This window comes from Aegilops tauschii, unplaced genomic scaffold (assembly GCF_002575655.3).
Source record: "Aegilops tauschii subsp. strangulata cultivar AL8/78 unplaced genomic scaffold, Aet v6.0 ptg001199l_obj, whole genome shotgun sequence".
Classification (NCBI taxonomy): domain Eukaryota; kingdom Viridiplantae; phylum Streptophyta; class Magnoliopsida; order Poales; family Poaceae; genus Aegilops; species Aegilops tauschii.
In genome coordinates this window covers 3,887-25,000 of record NW_027333401.1, presented here as the reverse complement: position 1 = coordinate 25,000, position 21,114 = coordinate 3,887, and the positions used below count along the sequence as shown (strand labels likewise).

General features: G+C 36.6%; 2 non-coding genes across 2 annotated transcripts; both read left to right on the top strand.

The window, feature by feature from the left end:
* The first annotated feature begins 20,266 nt into the window (after positions 1-20,266).
* TRNAP-UGG (transfer RNA proline (anticodon UGG)) lies at positions 20,267-20,340 on the top strand. Its single transcript has one exon. It is a non-coding gene; the product is annotated as a tRNA-Pro (tRNA).
* A 139-nt stretch (positions 20,341-20,479) lies between these two features.
* Positions 20,480-20,553, top strand: TRNAW-CCA (transfer RNA tryptophan (anticodon CCA)). The gene has a single exon. It is a non-coding gene; the product is annotated as a tRNA-Trp (tRNA).
* The last annotated feature ends 561 nt before the right edge of the window (positions 20,554-21,114 follow it).

The following is a 21,114-nucleotide window of genomic DNA, read 5'->3' as shown; positions in this document are numbered from 1 at the left end:
TTCTAGGAGCCCAAGTTATGCTATTGAAAATTCGTTCCTCTAGCAGTTCCGGTTTGAGCATTCCGTTCCCTTTTTCAAACTCCACTTCTTTTCATATAGCAATCCCTGATCAAAGAGAGAACAATATCCATTTCAAAACATTTCTAACAGATTCCTTAGTTCGGACCGACGAAGTAATGTCACTCGACTATTATCAACCTGACTGCAATCTTTTTCTGTCGGTAAGGATTGCACCAGAGCACCTTCTACTTCTAATAGGCCATGAACTATAGATAGAGAAGAATCATTCTGAGCGAGTACATAAGAAGCGATCCACTTTTTTTCATCGGTTCCAGGGGAAGACCAAAGATCTTGCGCGGCAGGTCCGCCAGAAAAACTCAAAAGAGAAAGAAGTCTCGTTAATCTCTTCATGCTCGTTCCAAGTTCGAAGTACCTTTTGGCCAAAGAAAAAACCCGCTTCCTGACACGATTGCCTCTTTATCTTTATATAGATAGATTCTATGGGGTTATTACTTAGTAAGTCTATTTTGTACAAGAGCCCCTCCTATCTGATAGAAAAGGGTCCCATGATCCCGAGCCGATCTTACCTTGGCTCGCAAACCCCAAGTTTGTCTATGAAGAGCTAATCTAATTGTATTTTTTTCTAGAATGGATTTCTTATGTGGAATACTAATGGATAGGGCTTCGTTGCTAAGTGCTACAAGATCTAGTGCACTGGAACTCGTGGTTATGGACCCGAATCCTTTAGTATGGAACATTGTCTTTTCCAAGTAAAAACCCCTAGTATATGAAAGAATGAAAAGGTGCTTTCGTTCTTGTGGAATAAGAAGCCCTCGTACCTTAATGAAAGGAAAATCGTAATTTTTCGTTAGGTATTTGACCAAATAGGATCGTCCAGTTCCTACAGAACCTATCACTAAAATACCCGATAGGGCTAAGCGGAACGAAAAGGGTTTTCCATGAGATGGTAAAATGAAAACGATTAGTCCCACACGAGGTTTGGGAATAAGTGATTGTCTGATAATGAGCAAGGAATATACGTCTTTCTGCTAAAGAGGATCTATTAAACTCATAATTCATTAGATCCTTGTTATCAATGCCAACTAGGTATCATAAGTAAATGGATCCCGGTTGTTCAATCCTTTGATAACCAAGGTCATTCTTTGCTAAAGAGAAATGATCACTATGAGTCAGACTCAATAGAATTGGATCCATTCCAAATAGCGAGAATTAGGATTCTTGATCCCTCTCAATCTCTCTTTCAATTCGAGGATCCAGAGAGGTGTTTTCATAGTCATCTCCGAATATTTGCCATCTCGGAATATTTTCGATTTCATTTTTCTATGATATGTCTTTCTATATGAAAATTGGTTATTTACGATGTACGATGATCCCTGTTAAGCATCCATGGCTGAATGGTTAAAGCGCCCAACTCATAATTGGTAAATTTGCGGGTTCAATTCCTGCTGGATGCACACGAACGGGAACATTCCATAAGTCTATTGGAACTGGCTCTCTATCCATGGAATCTCATCCATCATCCATACATAACGAATTGGTATGGTATATTCATACCATAACATAAGAACAATAAGAACTCGAATTCTTATCGATACTGGAACTCAGAGCATAGGAGGGAAAGTCGATTTATGGATGGAATCAAATACGCAGTATTTACAGAAAAAAGTCTTCGTTTATTGGGAAAGAATCAATATACTTTTAATGTCGAATCGGGATTCACTAAGACAGAAATAAAGCATTGGGTCGAACTCTTCTTTGGTGTTAAGGTGGGTAGCTGTGAATAGCCATCGACTACCTGGAAAAGGTAGAAGAATAGGACCTATTCTGGGCCATACAATGCATTACAGACGTATGATCATTACCCTTCAACCGGGTTATTCTATTCCACTTCTAGATAGAGAAAAAAACTAAAGGAGAATACTTAATAATACGGCGAAACATTTATACAAAACACCTATCCCGAGCACACGCAAGGGAACCGTAGACAGGCAAGTGAAATCCAATCCACGAAATAATTTGATCCATGGACGGCACCGTTGTGGTAAAGGTCGTAATTCCAGAGGAATCATTACCGCAAGGCATAGAGGGGGAGGTCATAAGCGCCTATACCGTAAAATAGATTTTCGACGGAATCAAAAAGACATATCTGGTAGAATCGTAACCATAGAATACGACCCTAATCGAAATGCATACATTTGTCTCATACACTATGGGGATGGTGAGAAGAGATATATTTTACATCCCAGAGGGGCTATAATTGGAGATACTATTGTTTCTGGTACAAAAGTTCCTATATCAATGGGAAATGCCCTACCTTTGAGTGCGGTTTGAACTATTGATTTACGTAATTGGAAGTAACCAATTAGGTTTACGACGAAACCTAGAAATCGATCACTGATCCAATTTGACTACCTCTACGGGATAGACCTCAACAGAAAACTGTTGAGTAACGGCAGCAAGTGATTGAGTTCAGTAGTTCCTCATAGAAAATTATTGGCTCTAGAGATATGGTAATATGGAGAAGACAAAATTGTTTGAAGCACGCACAGAACCGGGAAGCGCCCCTTGTTTCAAAGAGAGGAGGACGGGTTATTCACATTTAATTTGATGGTCAGAGGCAAATTGAAAGCTAAGCAGTGGTAATTAAGACCCCCGGGGGAAAATAGGGATGTCTCCTACGTTACCCATAATATGTGGAAGTATCGACGTAATTTCATAGAGTCATTCGATCTGAATGCTACATGAAGAACATAAGCCAGATGACGGAACGCAGAGACCTAGGATGTAGAAGATCATAACATGAGCGATTCGGCAGATTTGGATTCCTTTCCTATATATCCACTCATGTGGTACTTCATCATATGATTCATATAAGATCCATCTGTCTAGAGATCGTCATATACATCTAGAAAGGCCGTATGCTTTGGAAGAAGCTTGTACAGTTTGGGAAGGGGTTTTTTGAGAGAAAAGAAGAATCTACTTCAACCGATATGCCCTTAGGCACGGCCATGCATAACATAGAAATCACACGTGGAAGGGGTGGGCAATTAGCTAGAGCAGCAGGTGCTGTAGCGAAACTCATTGCAAAAGAGGGTAAATCGGCCACTTTAAGATTACCATCTGGGGAGGTCCGTTTAGTATCCCAAAACTGCTTAGCAACAGTCGGACAAGTGGGTAATGTTGGGGGTGAACCAAAAAAGTTTGGGTAGAGCCGGATCTAAGTGTTGGCTAGGTAAACGCCCCGTAGTAAGAGGGGTAGTTATGAACCCTGTGGACCACCCCCATGGGGGCGGTGAAGGAAAGCTCCCATTGGTAGAAAAAAACCCACAACCCCTTGGGGTTATCCTGCGCTTGGAAGAAGAACTAGGAAAAGGAAAAAATATAGCGATAGTTTTATTCTTCGTCGCCGTAAGTAAATACGTAACTAGGAATATGGAAAATTGCATTTTTGGAATTTGCAATAATGCGATGGGCGAACGACGGGAATTGAACCCGCGCATGGTGGATTCACAATCCACTGCCTTGATCCACTTGGCTACATCCGCCCCTTATCCAGCTAAAGGATTTTTTGCTTTTTTCCATTGATCATTATTCTATTTATTCTGACCTCCGTACTTCGATCGAGATATTGGACATAGAATGCCACTCTTTAAAAGGAAAAAAGGAGTAATCAGCTGTGACACGAAAAAAAACGAATCCTTTTGTAGCTCATCATTTATTGGCAAAGATAGAAAAGGTCAATATGAAGGAGGAGAAAGAAACAATAGTAACGTGGTCCCGGGCATCTAGCATTCTACCCACAATGGTTGGCCATACAATCGCGATTCATAATGGAAAGGAACATATACCTATTTACATAACAAATCTATGGTAGGTCGCAAATTGGGGAATTCGTGCCTACTCGGCATTTCACGAGTTATGAAAATGCAAGAAAGGATACTAAATCTCGTCGTTAACTGAATTCTGAATAGAAAGATTAAGAAGAAAAAAAGATTCAAAATAAAGTAAAGGTAGGCGGGGAATAACCTTATTTATGACAAGTTTCAAAACTAGTAAAGTATATCCCTAGGATAAAGAAGAAGAAAAGTGGGCTAAGGAAACTCGCAAGGAAAGTTCCAACCGATCGTCTACTTAAGTTCGAGAGAGTTTTCAAAGCACAAAAACGTATCCCTATGTCTGTTTTCAAAGCACAAAGAGTTCTTGACGAGATTCGCTGGCGTTACTACGAGGAAACTGTTATGATACTGAACCTCATGCCCTATCGAGCATCTTATCCCATCTTAAAGTTGGTTTATTCGGCAGCCGCAAATGCTACTCATTATAGGGATTTCGACAAAGCGAATTTATTTATTACTAAAGCCGAAGTCAGTAGGAGTACTATTATGAAGAAATTCAGACCTCGAGCTCGAGGACGTAGTTTCCCCATAAAAAAAAGCATGTGTCATATAACAATTGTACTAAATATAGTAAAGAAATCTAAATAACCTTTAGATCCATCTAAGATTTCGATTCCCAGTAAAAAAAAATATAGAATAGAAAAATATGGGACAAAAAATAAATCCACTCGGTTTCAGACTTGGTACAACCCAAAAACACCATTCCTTTTGGTTCGCACAACCAAAAAATTATTCTGAAGGTCTACAGGAAGATAAAAAAATAAGGGATTGTATCAAGAACTATATACAAAAGAATAGGAAAAAGGGCTCGAATAGAAAAATAGAATCAGACTCAAGTTCCGAAGTAATTACACATAATAGAAAAATGGACTCAGGTTCAAGTTCCGAAGTAATTACACATATAGAAATCCAAAAAGAAATCGATACGATCCACGTCATAATCCATATTGGATTCCCAAATTTATTAAAGAAAAAAGGAGCAATCGAAGAATTAGAGAAAGATCTACAAAAGGAAATTAACTCTGTAAACCAGAGATTTAATATTTCTATCGAAAAAGTGAAAGAACCTTATAGACAGCCTAACATTCTTGCAGAATATATAGCTTTCCAATTAAAAAATAGAGTTTCATTCCGAAAGGCAATGAAAAAAGCCATTGAATTAACTAAAAAAGCAGATATAAGGGGAGTAAAAGTAAAAATTGCGGGTCGTCTCGGAGGAAAAGAAATTGCACGCGCCGAATCTATTAAAAAGGGTAGACTTCCCCTCCAAACAATTCGCGCTAAAATTGATTATTGCTGCTATCCAATTCGGACTATCTATGGAGTATTAGGTGTAAAAATTTGGATATTCGTAGACGAAGAATAAGTAATCTTGTCTTCGGATTCTGTCCATTGATAGAATAAAAAATGACAAGAGACTTTTTTCCTGAAATCCCTGCAAAAGAAGAAATTATACCTCTTTCTATAAGATTTAATGAAAATTGATAAATCATTTAATATAATTGCTATGCTTAGTGTGTGACTCGTTATTTTTTTCTTTTTTTTAAGAAAAAAACTTAGTAATTATAGAAAATTAACTAATAACCAACCTATTGCTTCGTATTGTCGAGATCCTAACTAAGAAACAGTCACTATATGAATAAATACCTCTATCATAAATGAGTAGATGTGTCATATAGTTGTAGCAACTGCAATTTTTTCTCTAAAAAAGAAAAGGGATTCTAGGTTGTGAAGCAAAACTAAAGGGATGTGGATAAAGGGAGGGATGATAGAAAGAAGGAAGAGGAAATAAATAAGATATAGGATTCCACTATGTATGGTCTATGAATTACATCATAAAAGGCAATGTGATAAAGCATCAATATAATAAAAATAATAGAGAATTAAAAATTGTAACTTGAAACAAGAACTACAAATTTAAAGCAATAATAAAGAGCCGCCCGGGTTAATAAAACTGAGAAAATTAACTCGGAAAGAAATTTTTTGGAAGCTCCGTTGCGGGATTCAGACCTAACCATTCAAGGAGAAGCAGTGGGAACGACAGAACCTATGATTCCATAGGATTTTATTGAAAAGAATCCTAACACTTCATTGGGTGGGATGGCGGAACAAACCAAAAAAATTGTCTTATTTGGTAAGTTTATAAATTAACAAATAAGACAGGAAAGAGTAAATATTCGCCCGCGAAATTCTTATTGAATTAGAATACTTTACCGCGATTCAATAAGAGTAAAAATAAGGATTTTTTTAAGAAGGATTACATTATCTATAAATATAGAATTTAGATAAATATACACACACATCTGGATATATTCTAGATCTTCTTTTTTGACTATATATTATATTTTTCTGTTTTAACAAATTCAATATAAAAAAAACCGAACTTTTTCTATTATCTATTAATGTGTATCTATCCGTACCGTAATATTTTTGAATATTATGAATTAGAGAAATTTACATGCTTTCTCATTCCATTCGCGAGGAGCTGGATGAGAAGAAACTCTCATGTCCAGTTTTGCAGTAGAGATGGAACTAAGAAAGAGAACCATCGACTATAACCCCAAAAGAACCAGATTTCGCAAACAACATAGAGGAAGAATGAAAGGAAAATCCTGCCGAGGCAATCGTATTTGTTTTGGTAGATATGCTCTTCAAGCACTTGAACCCGCTTGGATCACGGCGAGACAGATAGAAGCAGGACGAAGAGCAATAACACGATATGCACGTCGTGGTGGAAAAATATGGGTACGTATATTTCCCGACAAACCGGTTACACTAAGACCCACGGAAACACGTATGGGCTCGGGAAAGGGGTCCCCCGAATATTGGGTATCCGTTGTTAAACCTGGTCGTATACTTTATGAAATGGGGGGAGTATCTGAAACTGTAGCTAGAGCAGCTATCTCCATAGCTGCCAGTAAAATGCCCATACGAAGTCAATTTATTCGATTAGAGATATAGAACCCTAAAAGGGGTATGGAAGATAAAAAAAAATGCCCGGTTTTTCTTTCTGGAAAGACAATATTTCTTTCATCCTTTTGCATTGAAATAACAAATTGAAATCAAAATAAAAAATAATATGATTCAACCTCAGACCCTTTTAAATGTAGCAGATAATAGTGGAGCTCGAAAATTGATGTGTATTCGAGTCATAGGAGCTGCTGGTAATCAGCGATATGCTCGTATTGGTGATGTTATTGTTGCTGTAATCAAAGACGCATTGCCCCAAATGCCTCTAGAAAGATCCGAAGTAATTCGAGCTGTAATTGTACGTACATGTAAAGAGTTCAAATGCGAAGACGGTATAATAATCCGCTATGATGACAATGCTGCGGTTATAATTGATCAAAAAGGCAATCCAAAAGGAACTCGAGTTTTTGGCGCGATTGCCGAGGAATTGAGAGAATTGAATTTTACCAAAATAGTTTCATTAGCTCCTGAAGTATTATAAATACTAGTAGGCGAAATTGAGACCAAAGAATTAATTTAGTAGATTGTGTTTTACGTATATGTTTTAAAATCCAAAATGAAAAAAAAAAAGAAAACATGTTGATTATAGAAAAATTAGGAGGAACCTAGAATTAGAGTCTTATGGGCAAGGACACTATTGCTGATTTACTAACCTCTATAAGAAATGCGGACATGAATAAAAAAGGAACAGTTCGAGTAGTATCTACAAATATTACCGAAAACATTGTTAAAATACTTCTACGAGAGGGTTTTATTGAAAGTGTTCGGAAACATCAGGAACGTAACAGATATTTCTTGGTTTCAACTTTGCGACATCAAAAGAGAAAGACTAGAAAAGGAATATATAGAACAAGAACCTTTTTAAAGCGTATCAGCCGACCCGGCTTACGAATTTATACCAACTATCAAGGAATTCCTAAAGTTTTGGGTGGAATGGGAATTGCTATTCTTTCTACTTCTCGAGGAATAATGACAGATCGAGAAGCTCGACTAAACAGAATTGGGGGAGAAGTCTTATGTTATATATGGTAATCGCCCCGCCTATAGTGCTTGAATTCTATCTCGCCCTTCCTATTTTTAAAATAAAAATAGAAAAATAGGAGAAAAAAAATATGACAGAAAAAAAAAATAGGAGAGAAAAAAAAAACCCGAGAGAAGCAAAAGTAACTTTCGAAGGTTTAGTTACGGAAGCCCTACCCAATGGAATGTTCCGCGTTCGGCTAGAGAATGACACCATCATCCTAGGCTATATTTCAGGAAAGATACGGTCTAGTTCTATACGAATACTGATGGGGGATAGGGTCAAAATTGAAGTAAGTCGTTATGATTCAAGCAAGGGACGTATAATTTATAGACTTCCCCATAAGGATTCGAAGCGTATCGAAGACTCGAAGGATAGCGAAGATTTGAAGGATAGCGAAGATTTGAAGGATACCAAAGATTCAAAGGATTAGGTTTTTCTTTTTTTTCTAGGGTAATAAATTCTAAGTTCTAAAATTCAAGCGAAGAGACTTATTTTTTCCAAAAGATTAGATTCATAGTTTAAAAAAGGATACGGAAATATGAAAATAAGAGCTTCCGTTCGTAAAATTTGTACAAAATGTCGACTGATTCGTAGGCGTGGACGAATTAGAGTCATTTGCTCTAATCCGAAGCATAAACAAAGACAGGGGTAATCTTTCGAAAAAGAACTTTACTTTCTAAAAAGTAAAAAAAAGTACCCGCGGAAATGTTCCAATTCCAAATAAAATAATTTCATTTAAAATAATTAAAGTAAAGGGTTTATTTTACCCTGAAACGGATATCTTTGTATCTTTTTTTCTTTTTTTTATTTCTAACTCATATTTATGAGATAATAAAATATGGCAAAAGCTATACCAAAAATTGGTTCACGTAAGAAAGTGCGTATTGGTTTACGTAGGAATGCACGTTTTAGTTTACGGAAGAGTGCACGTAGAATAACAAAAGGGGTTATTCATGTTCAAGCTAGTTTCAACAATACCATTATAACTGTTACAGACCCACAAGGTCGGTGTGGTTTTTTGGTCCTCGGCCGGTACTTGTGGATTCAAAAGCTCAAGAAAAGCATCACCCTATGCTGGTCAAAGAACAGCAGTAGATGCTATTCGTACAGTAGGTTTGCAACGAGCAGAAGTTATGGTAAAGGGCGCTGGTAGTGGAAGAGATGCCGCATTACGAGCCATTGCTAAAAGTGGTGTGCGATTAAGTTGTATACGCGATGTAACACCTATGCCGCATAATGGATGTCGACCGCCTAAAAAAAGACGTCTGTAAAAGAATTAACCCGCTTTCAACTTTCATTTCAAGAGAAATAAACGATTCAATGATAAAATAATAATACTAGTCTATTATGGTTCGAGAGGAGGTAGCAGGATCCACTCAAACACTACAGTGGAAGTGTGTTGAATCAAGAGTAGATAGTAAGCGCCTTTATTATGGTCGTTTCATTCTGTCCCCGCTTAGAAAAGGTCAAGCGGACACCGTCGGTATTGCCTTGCGAAGAGCTTTACTTGGAGAAATAGAAGGAACATGTATCACACGTGCAAAATTTGGGAGCGTGCCGCACGAGTATTCTACAATAGCAGGTATTGAAGAATCCGTACAAGAAATTTTACTAAATTTGAAAGAAATTGTATTGAGAAGTAATCTCTATGGAGTTAGAGACGCATCCATTTGCGTCAAAGGTCCTAGATACATAACTGCTCAAGATATCATCTTACCGCCTTCCGTAGAAATCGTTGATACGGCACAACCTATAGCTAACTTGACAGAGCCCATTGATTTCTGTATTGATTTACAGATCAAGAGAGATCGTGGATATCAGACAGAACTCAGAAAGAACTATCAAGATGGAAGTTATCCTATAGATGCTGTATCCATGCCTGTTCGAAATGTGAATTATAGTATTTTTTCTTGTGGGAATGGAAATGAAAAACACGAGATACTTTTTCTAGAAATATGGACTAATGGAAGTTTAACCCCTAAGGAAGCACTTTATGAGGCTTCTCGTAATTTGATTGATTTATTTCTTCCTTTTCTACACGCGGAGGAAGAGGGCGCTAGTTTCGAAGAAAATAAAAACAGGTTTACTCCACCCCTTTTTACTTTTCAAAAAAGATTAACTAATCTAAAGAAAAACAAAAAAGGAATTCCATTGAATTCTATTTTTATTGATCAATTAGAATTGACTTCTAGAACGTATAATTGTCTAAAAAGGGCCAATATACATACACTATTGGACCTTTTGAGTAAGACTGAAGAAGATCTTCTGAGAATTGACAGTTTTCGTATGGAAGATAGAAAACATATATGGGACACTCTAGAGAAGCATCTCCCAATTGATTTACTTAAGAATAAACTCTCGTTTTAAATCCATTGCAATTTTTTTTCTTCTTCTTTTTCGAGTTAGAATAAAAAGAAAACAATTTAGCATCTTTGGTACAATCTATATTTTCGCGAAATGGATCATAATAAAATGGATTTTAGGTATCTAGGGAAGATTCACTTGGAAGTAACTATTTCCTAGATACCTATGGTACTTCACGGTTGAATGAATCAAAAAATATCTAAAAAAGACCTAAAGTTAATGATTTATCAATGGGTAATGTTGCTCCAATACCTAACCAAAGAGCTACTACAGTACCGATTAAAAAAACGGTCGTAGCTACTGGGCGGCGAAATGGATTTTGGAATTTATTGACATTCTCTAGAAAAGGTACTGTCAATAAGCCTGTTGGCACAGAAACCATTAAAAGAACGCCCAATAACTTATTGGGTACCGTACGGAGTATTTGAAACACGGGAAAGAAGTACCACTCGGGTAATATTTCCAGAGGAGTTGCAAACGGATCTGCCGGTTCACCAATCATTGATGGCTCGAGAACCGCTAAACCTACATTACATGCAATAGTACCTAGAATTACTACTGGAAAAATATATAAAAGATCGTTGGGCCATGCGGGTTCCCCGTAATAATTATGTCCCATCCCTTTAGCTAATTTAGCTCTTAATACAGGATCATTTAAGTCTGGTTTCTTTGTTATTGGGATAGGTGAACTCTTTAGGATCCATCCCCCAAAGGAACCGGACATGAGAATTTATCATCATCCGGCTCGAGCAAGAGTGAAAGAAATAAGACCGCGGAAGATCCTTAATAGAATTAAGGTTTATAATGACTCAATGACTCTAGGCAAGAAAAGCTTTATCAGATTCTCTTTTCCGAAGTTGCACCTACAACTACTCATTGAAAATAATCCTATTCTTATGGGTAAATGCTCAATATCCAAGTGGGCTTACAAATTTGATCATGATCAATTGCTTTGTGGATTGTCTCATGTCTCTTGATTAGTTGGTATTTATCCCCTCAATATCGCAAGTTTCTTACCTCCAAACAAAATATTTACTTGTTACTAATAAAAAATCAAAAAGTTTAGCCTACATTCTTCCTTAGATCCCTTCTTTTACTCCGATAGTATTGCGGATCACAATCGATGCAAAGAAAATGAATGCATTTCCATACTATAATAAAAAGGTAAGTGTAATAAATAGAGAACTGGATCATGTCACATGACTTATTCCATTTCTACTCTATGGGATCTTACGGAGCCTGTTCATGGATGACATGGTTGCGGTATGATCATAGAAGATATTCTCCTCAAGTGAACCAGCCTATCCTTCCTAGGTAGGGGACTTACATGTTGATTGGATGCGGAGACACCTTTGGTTGTGAATTCTAATGTGGCAGATCCAATTCTTTATCTGCATGGCCAAATCAATAATTCAAGTCACACACTCCCATAATCCGCCTTTTTTCTTTCGTAAAATTAACTTCAACTATTTGTATTGTATAAAAATACTTTGGAGTTGAAGAGAAGTATCCAAATGACATGTGTTATTTTACAATAACCCATGCTTGTAGCAATGAAATACCAAAACCTACCCGATATGATATATGATAATTATAATTCTCTATGATATGCCTTCCCTATAAAGGACCCGAAATACCTTGCTTACGTATCATTGGAAAGTGCATTAACATAAATACGGCAGTAAGCAGAGGCAGTACAAAGGTATGTAAACTATAAAAACGAGTCAAAGTGGATTGGCCCACACTAGCACTTCCGCGTAATAACTCCACTAAAGGCGATCCTATTACCGGAATGGCGTCAGGTACACCTGTCACAATTTTGACTGCCCAATAGCCAATTTGATCCCAAGGCAAAGAATAACCAGTTACACCAAATGATGCAGTCAAAACAGCCAAAACCACACCTGTGACCCAAGTTAATTCACGGGGTTTTTTAAATCCCCCTGTGAGATACACACGAAATACATGCAGGATCATCATTAAAACCATCATACTTGCTGACCATCGATGAACTGATCGGATTAACCAACCAAAGTTGGCCTCGGTCATTATGTATTGAACCGAGGAAAAAGCCTCTGTAACGGTTGGTCGGTAGTAAAAAGTCATAGCAAAACCGGTAGCGACTTGTACTAGAAAACAAGTAAGTGTAATTCCCCCTAAACAATAAAATATGTTGACATGGGGAGGAACATATTTACTAGTTATATCATCTGCAATTGCCTGAATCTCAAGACGTTCCTCAAACCAATCATATACTTTATTGAGATAGGTAACTAACCCGAGTCCCCCTCTAAGAGCCGTATATGAAAATTTCATCTCGTACGGCTCAAGCAGAAACACAAAAATTTTCAACGAATATTAGAAAAAAGGTTCAAAACTTCATCAGCCACTGAATTGGGTCGATTTGCCTTGAAGATATCAAATAAGAAAAATCCGGAATATCTTCTTTGTGATGATAATGCCAAAAAATCTCAAGTTGGCGCGTCTTTCTTTCTTCCTTTCCCTTATGTTGGTCATTAGAGGCTTCTTGACTTTTCTCTTCCCTATAAAGGATTTGTTTTTTTATGCGTAATATAGAAATTATCTTGTTGAGATCCTATGAATCAGTTCAATTAAAACCTTAGATTCATACTAGAGCCACGATGATTTAGTCTCAAGCTAAACAAAAGGCAAGGGTTCTTCGAATAAGAACCGCTTGATAATCATTTATTGAATCAGTGTAATGACTCGACAAAATCGAGAGAAAAAAAGTTGTCTTTTGGGCAAACAAAATTGGAAGGAAGAAAATTTCTTTTTTATTTTTATTTAAGAACTACTTGAATTTTTCAGTCTGGTTGCGAGGTCTTAATAGTGAGTATGAATCATAGTTCCATTTTTTTTTGATCCACTCTATCTATTTCGTGTTCCAGATACTAGAATAAATAATATCTGACGAATTAGAATCATCTTGATAGAGATAACAGGCCCTTTCTATGTATTATCAATAGGATCAATTCTAACAAGTCACACACTCATATTCCAGAGATACCGAAACAAAAAAATTCCGCGGTCGAACTACCATAATATCTAGAAATGTAGATCTTAAACTAGAAAGGCTTTTTTGGATGGAAAAACTCTGACTTCCTAGTTTTAGTTAGTAGAAACCTAATTGGTTAAAATTCCGTCCAGTAAAACGGAAGAATTATAAATTTCTAAAATGATAGATAGGAATATAGCGAATAAAGCCATTGCGATCCCCATAAAAGGAGTAGTCCCCCAACCCGGGGCGACTTTCCCATATTCCGAATTCAAGGGTTTCAGTAAACTACCTGCACCAGTTCGTTTTGGCCTAGGTTTAGAACTATCTTCAACGGTTTGTGTAGCCATAAATTCTATTTAATCATTGGTGTTGACTTTGTATACTATTCCGTTGTAGTTGTAAATACACGATCTTTTCGTAGATCCATTGTAATCTTGAAATTCTATAAAAATGGAAACAGCAACTTTAGTCGCCATCTCCATATCTGGTTTACTTGTAAGCTTTACTGGGTATGCCTTATATACCGCGTTTGGGCAACCCTCTCAACAATTAAGAGATCCATTCGAAGAACACGGAGACTAATTTAAGTAAGAAGTCTCCCAGATAGGGGGACTTCTTACTTAAATGAAATTATTTTATTCTTTTAGTTGGAGTTGGTGGAACCTTAGGTGGTTCTCGGAAGAAGATAGCGAAAAAAATTATCCCTAAAGTCGAAACTAAAAGGAACGTATAAACCAATGCTTCCATAGATTCGATCCTGGTTTATTTACAATTATAACTTCCACACCTATTCATTTGTCATTTGGGAGAATTTCCCATATAAAGAAAGAAAAAGAGTCAAAGAAAGGATGGGAGATGTTTCCCATGTCAAATCAAAAAAGAGAGGTGAAAGATACTATAACAATGTGTATCAGACTGCCTGTTTCCTTGTAGTTGGATCTCCCACTTTTTGGAATGTTCCAAATTCCACTTGAGCATCCAAATCTGGATCAATACCAGCAAAAACATCTCGGAACAATGTTCTAGCGCCATGCCAAATGTGTCCGAAAAAGAAGAGCAAAGCAAAGGTAGCATGACCAAAAGTGAACCAACCCCTTGGACTGCTGCGAAAAACACCATCAGATTTCAAAGTAGCCCGGTCTAATTCAAAAATTTCCCCTAATTGAGAACGCCTCGCATATTTTTTTACAGTAGCAGGATCAGAATAACTTACTCCATTAAGTTCGCCACCATAGAACTCCACCGTTACACCTACTTGTTCAACACTATATTTGGATTCTGCTCTTCTAAAAGGAACGTCTGCTCTAACAATTCCCTCCTCATCTACCAAAACAACCGGAAATGTTTCAAAAAAAGTAGGCATACGGCGTACAAAAAGCTCACGTCCTTCTTTATCTCTAAAGACGGGATGTCCTAACCATCCAACAGCTATTCCATCCCCATTGTCCATTGAGCCTGCTCTGAATAATCCCCCTTTTGCCGGATTATTACCAATATAATCATAAAAGGCTAATTTTTCGGGAATTTTAGACCAAGCTTCTGATAAACTAAGATTTTCGGCTAAACCATTGCTAACTCTTCGATATATTTCTTGCTGAAAGTATCCCTGATCCCACTGATAACGAGTAGGCCCAAATAATTCGATTGGGGTCGTTGCTGACCCATACCACATAGTTCCAGCAACTACGAAAGCTGCAAAAAAAACAGCAGCGATACTACTGGAAAGTACAGTTTCAATATTGCCCATACGTAATCCTTTATATAGACGTTGAGGCGGACGGACACTAAGATGGAATAAGCCCGCTAATATACCCAATGTACCCGCAGCAATATGATGAGAAGCTATTCCCCCCGGAACAAAAGGATCAAAACCTTCTGCACCCCACGCTGGATTTACAGCTTGTACTTTTCCAGTTAGTCCATAAGGATCGGATACCCATATCCCAGGACCATACAAACCCGTTACATGAAATGCCCCAAAGCCAAAGCAAGCCACCCCTGCAAGAAATAAATGAATTCCAAAGATCTTGGGCAAATCCAAAGAGGGTTTTCCCGTCCGCTCATCAGAGAATATTTCTAGGTCCCAATATACCCAATGCCAGATCGCTGCCAAGAAACACAAGCCAGAAAACACAATATGCGTACCTGCCACACCTTCATAACTCCAAATACCCGGATTTGTTACAGTTCCTCCTGAAATACTCCAACCACCCCACGAATCCGTTATTCCTAAACGAGTCATGAAGGGAATTACGAACATACCTTGTCTCCACATTGGATCCAGAACAGGATCAGAGGGATCAAAAACTGCTAATTCGTATAAAGCCATTGAGCCAGCCCAACCAGAAACTAGAGCTGTGTGCATTATATGCACCGCAAGCAATCGACCCGGATCATTCAATACGACAGTATGAACACGATACCAAGGCAAACCCATGGAAATACCCCTTTAGCAAAGAAAAATAGACACGATGTCGCTTTATTTTATCGCATTGAAAAAGACTATCCATATCCTATGTACCTAACCCTTCTAGGGGATTCTGTGTCAGAAAGCGCGAATATTTATTTCATTCCATTAAAAATAAGAAGCCAATTCTGTTCATAAGAAGAAAGAGAAGCAGATCTATTCTATACTCGATAAGTGCCAATATGCAATGGGTAACTTGGCCAATTTGGAAAAAACGAAGAATAGATCGCTACCCCTCTTTGTTTAGCATTCGAATCACCCATTCCTTTTTCTTTATTCAATCTGTCTTACATTCCTTATATGTATAACCTTTCAATCTACGTATTAATAGAATCTATAGTATTCATATAGAATAAGAATAAAAATTAAGACAATAAACTGCGGATTCTTTCTTTCTGTTCCATTCTTACGTTTCCATATTAAAGTGTGGTTTTCTTACTTAAATTTAATAATATTAATCTAATATGCCCATTGGTGTTCCAAAAGTACCTTACCGGATTCCTGGAGATGAAGAAGCGACTTGGGTTGACTTATACAATGTTATGTATCGAGAAAGGACACTTTTTTTAGGTCAAGAGATTCGTTGCGAGATCACGAATCATATTACAGGTCTCATGGTATATCTGAGTATAGAAGATGGAATTAGTGATATTTTTTTGTTTATAAACTCCCCAGGCGGGTGGCTAATCTCAGGAATGGCTATTTTTGATACGATGCAAACGGTGACACCAGATATATATACAATATGCCTCGGAATAGCCGCCTCCATGGCGTCCTTCATTCTGCTTGGAGGAGAACCCACCAAGCGTATAGCATTCCCTCACGCGAGGATTATGCTTCACCAACCTGCTAGTGCTTATTATCGGGCAAGGACACCAGAATTTTTACTAGAAGTAGAAGAGTTACACAAAGTTCGCGAAATGATCACAAGGGTTTATGCAGTAAGAACAGGCAAGCCTTTTTGGGTTGTATCCGAAGACATGGAAAGGGATGTTTTTATGTCAGCAGACGAAGCCAAAGCTTATGGACTTGTCGATATTGTAGGGGATGAAATGATTGACAAGCACTGCGATACTGATCCAGTGTGGTTTCCAGAAATGTTTAAGGATTGGTAGTGTCCGGATTTCTTGTAAAGTTATTTCACAGCTAAATTCGTGTTTTCCTCGATTTAATAGAAAATAGAAAGACTTCATGATGAGCAATCATCAGGTTAAGATGGATCTAAACCAATCCATTTTTTTCTATATACATACAACATGCCGACGGTTAAACAACTTATTAGAAACGCAAGACAGCCAATACGAAATGCTCGAAAAACGGCCGCGCTTAAAGGATGCCCTCAGCGTCGAGGAACATGTGCTAGGGTGTATGTGCGACTCGTTCAGATCATGACTTCAAACAAATATAAAAAAAATTGAAGTATCCATGATTAGTACCAATGAATAGGATATAGCTTCTCTATCCTAGATTTCTATGGTATATGGAATTTATGGTTTCCTTTGGTGCAAATCCAATTATCTAAATTGGAAATAAGAAGCAATTCTCCCATTGGTAGCAAATGGTTATCCATTAAGCGGAGGAAATAGTAATAAAAAGAAAAAGGCTTATGCTCCTTTATCTTAAAAGAACGGACTAACAGGGTCAGCTACTTAGCCAACTTTCATAATTAAATACCGTCACTGTATGGATAACTCTTATTGTGAAAAGAGCTATTTACTCTATAATGGATAGGTAGAGCCAAAGAATGTGGACTATACAAGTTCGCAATACCTTTTGATGAAAGAAAGGGCTCCGGTGTATAGAGAGGGCCTCACCGTTTAAAAGGGAACCATAGAAACGATGGAACCCACTATTTTTTTTAGTATTATTAGAATGAATTTGTTATTTCGTATAGAAATAACTGAACGGAGTGGAATAAAAAATCGTGGTTGGGAAGGTTACTATAGCAAAAGCCATTGGAATTAATATTTTATATATCGGAATAATTAGTTTTGTTATTAATGAGAAAAAGGGTGGCTAAAAGAAGAGAAATCATTAGTTATTCATTAAGGTTAATTTGATTCAATGACCAGAGTTCCGCGAGGATATATAGCCCGGAGACGACGAACAAAAATGCGTTCATTTGCCTCAAACTTTAGAGGGGCTCATTTAAGACTTAATCGAATGATTACCCAACAGGTAAAAAGAGCTTTTGTTTCCTCTCATCGAGATAGAGGTAGGCAAAAGAGGGATTTTCGTCGTTTGTGGATCACTCGGATAAACGCAGCAACGCGGGTATATAAAGTATTCGATAGTTATAGTAAATTAATACACAACCTGTACAAGAAGAAATTGATTCTTAATCGTAAAATGCTTGCACAAGTAGCTGTATCAAATCCAAATAATCTTTACACGATTTCCAATAAAATAAAGATCATCAATTAAAGGTATAAATAAAGTAATATACTGGAATAATAAAAGATGAATTCCCGGAGTTCCCTCTCCGGGAAGATACAATAAATTAAGATTAAGTGGTAGGAATCAACGAGCTGGATTACTTTCTTTATAATATATATAGGTCTGGCCCTTTCGAATTCGAATAAAACATCAACAATCGGAACTTAAGTTCCGGTTGTTGTTTCTTAAATTTTGGTTGTTGTTTCTTAAGTTTCGATTGGAATTGTACTTTTGCGTTAATTGAGGAATATGTCTATTTTTTCTGGGTCTAGAACCTGTAATTATTGAAATTGACTGGGCTTGAAATTGCTTTTCGTTCTCATAGTTACGAAACGGTAAGAAAGATAAAATACGAGCCTGTTTTATAGCAAGAGTAATTAATCGTTGTTGTTTCAAGGTTAATCTATTTATTCGTCTCGATAATATTTTTCCTTGTTCACTAATAAATCTATTAATTAAACTCATGTTTCTATAATCAATTCGATCTCCCGGGCCAATCCGGGGACGCCTACGAAAAGGTTGTTTAGATTTACGAAAAGGTTGCTTGAATTTACGAAAAGTTTGCTTGGATTTACGAAAGGGTTGCTTGGATTTATTAAAAGTTTGCTTGGATTTACTAAAGGGTTGCTTAGATTTAAGAAAAGGTTGTTTAGATGTATACATGATTTATTCCTTATTTAAAATTTGAAAATTTGAAAATTCACTTCTTTATTTTATTAATTTAGGATCCAGAAGAAGTAGTTTTTCTTTGATCCATATCTTATTTGATTCATATTATAGTATATGAATACCCTCTATACATATGAAATAATATCTACCGGAAATCAGATGAGTTGATTTGTATTTTGTATTCTATACTATGTTTTCTTTATATATTAAATATGAAGTTCTTACTCTTTCTGTTGTTTGGAAAGATCGAACACACGATGTTCCTATTTCTTTATTTCGTGATGAGTCGTATGCTTGCGACAATAACGACAAAATTTTTTGAATTCTAATTGTCCGGGTGTATTGTGGCGATTCTTTTGAGTACTATATCTAGAAATCCCCGTCGATTCCTCATTGGCACCTTTTCGAACACAACTGATGCATTCCAAAATAACTCTGATTCTAACATCTTTTCCCTTGGCCATGAACCTCCTTTTCTTTTTGGATTGACTTAACTTAATTCTTCTACTTATTCTTTTATTCTTCTATTTTGAATCCGAAGAAGAAGAATAAAATTCATTAGAATAATTTTTTTTTATTCTTAAATTAAGTAATAAAAAATAGAGAAATAATTAAAGAATACAATCCTTGTCGAATTAGCAAAGATTTTGGTTCGAAATCCTTTCATTTAATTAGCCAGCCCCACCTTTTCTATGCTCTGATTTCTGAGGCCTTATTTAGCTTGGGTACCCCTTTAAATTGAATTTCTATTTTCAAAAATGGGGTTTACAAAATTTTTAATGACTCTGAGGTTCAACCCAATCCATCTTTTCTTTCTTTTTCCTTCCGATACTAAAAAAAGATTGAAAAGGATCAAATTTTGTCATATCACGAAGAAATCTATCCCTCCCATAGCAATAACTAGAATTAAAAAAAAGGGAATGACAAAGCATCTGGGAATAAACGATTAATTTCTATCAATAAACCTGCTAAAGCACCAAACCATAGAGTACTTAGCACGGGTGCTACAGAGAGATATGTTTTTATATCCCGCATTGAAAATCCTCCTTCCTTGTTGGAATACATATATGATCATAAACTCTTGCCCAAGATTGTTATGCTATATATAAAATGAACCATATCGACGAAATTTTCCTATCCCTAAAAAAGAAAAAGATGACCCCTTCTTCCTATATATTAGCAAGGAAAAGTAATCCTTCTTTTATAGGCGAAATTATATTGGATTTTATATGTATATAATTCCTTAATTATATGAGACCAAAAAGAAGAAATGACACGAGGGTTCTATATATAGATAGAGAAAGAAAGAAGAAGAAAATAGAAAGAAGAAGAAAATTATGATGTGGAAAAGAAGACAGGAATTGTGTACAATGGCATTGTACAACAATTTAATTTGGAAAAGGGATGTAGCGCAGCTTGGTAGCGCGTTTGTTTTGGGTACAAAATGTCACAGGTTCAAATCCTGTCATCCCTACCTATTACTTCTTTCTTCTTTATAGGCAGTAGCGACGAGATCAATTAAAGTAAAGTGGGTATAACTTGAATTTGTGGAGACTATACGTACGTGAGATACATTAGGAATAGAAAAAGATTTTCTTTTTGAATGAATGAAAGCGCTCTTAGTTCAGTTCGGTAGAACGCGGGTCTCCAAAACCCGATGTCGTAGGTTCAAATCCTACAGAGCGTGATTCCATCTATTTTATGTCGAAGCAGAGTAAAATAACTTAACAAAATTGAATTGTAACTCCAATTTCAATTTGACCTCCTCTCTGGTCTGGAGGAGGTCAATCAAAAAAAAATGACTCAATCAAAGATCCAACTGATCCCCACGCCTGTATTGCAAATACGCAGTCACGAATAATCCCGCTAAAGTAATAGGAATTAGGCCTAAGACGATTCCAAATAGAAAAACTTCAATCATTTCGATTTGTTCGAGGGGATAAAAAAAGAGGTACGATCTATCCCTAAATAGTACTCTAAATTATCCACGAATCTCAATGACCAAGAAAAGAATTCCTAATTAGTCTGGAAAAGAGTCGTAGAATGCCAGGAATCCCAAAGAAAGATTTTTCTTTTCTGAATTATAATTATTCAGTCAATTCAAATAAGGCGTATCTTGTTCAAGCCAATAAATAGAGCTGGGGTTATAGTTAAAGCAGCCAGTAGAAAACCAAAATAACTAGTTAAAGTAAGCATGAAAGAGTTAAATTCCATTTATTTTTTTTTACTACACTACATATGTTGGTAA